Here is a 773-nt window from a genome sequence, read left to right on the forward strand (position 1 = left end):
CTGCATGTGTGATCCAGCGTGCCAGGTCCAGTCGCAAAGCAGCCCTGCATACCAGCCTGACCCCACACATCAGATTTAGCCGTGGTTTGACCCCAAGTGCCAGCATGAAGGGCCATGTCGTCTGGCCCATGGGTCCGGAAATCTGTCAGCAAGGGAGCAGTAGCAGCATTAATTGCCATGCCTCTGGGGGCAATTGTCACCACCACCTCTTTCTTCCCTGCCGCCAAATTTTCAGGGTCCATGGACCTGGATAACATGGCCTCATATGCTTTATTCAGCCCACAGCAGAGGTCAAGGTACCCTTACATAGCAGAGCACCCACCCTAAATCTCACCATAAACACTGCACATTTGTGTGTGCAAACATGCACACACACACACACACACACACACACACACTTCAATTCTCTCCTTCTTAATTCCTGCTAACTAAATTCCCTTGATCACCCCAATCATATAACTGAAAAATAGATCCTATGGCCACACATCACAATCAACCATACATACTTCAATGCGAGCATCCATGTGGACATATATACAATGCAATGCACAACATAAATAAATGAATAAATCAAAATCACACAAACCAGTTGTGAACATATAATTAAAAAAAACTGGCAGGTTATTGGTTGTTCTAAATGAATGTACTGAGAGTGGGCTGCTGCATTTATTTCCTTTTGGTTTAGGGTTTCTTTTGGTGGGATATAAAGCCTAGCAACCCTGTCTGAAACTCTTTGGGTGGGGGGGGGGGGGGAAACACACCCCCCCCCCGCC

Source organism: Alligator sinensis, unplaced genomic scaffold (assembly GCF_000455745.1).
Source record: "Alligator sinensis unplaced genomic scaffold, ASM45574v1 scaffold307_1, whole genome shotgun sequence".
Lineage (NCBI taxonomy): Eukaryota > Metazoa > Chordata > Crocodylia > Alligatoridae > Alligator > Alligator sinensis.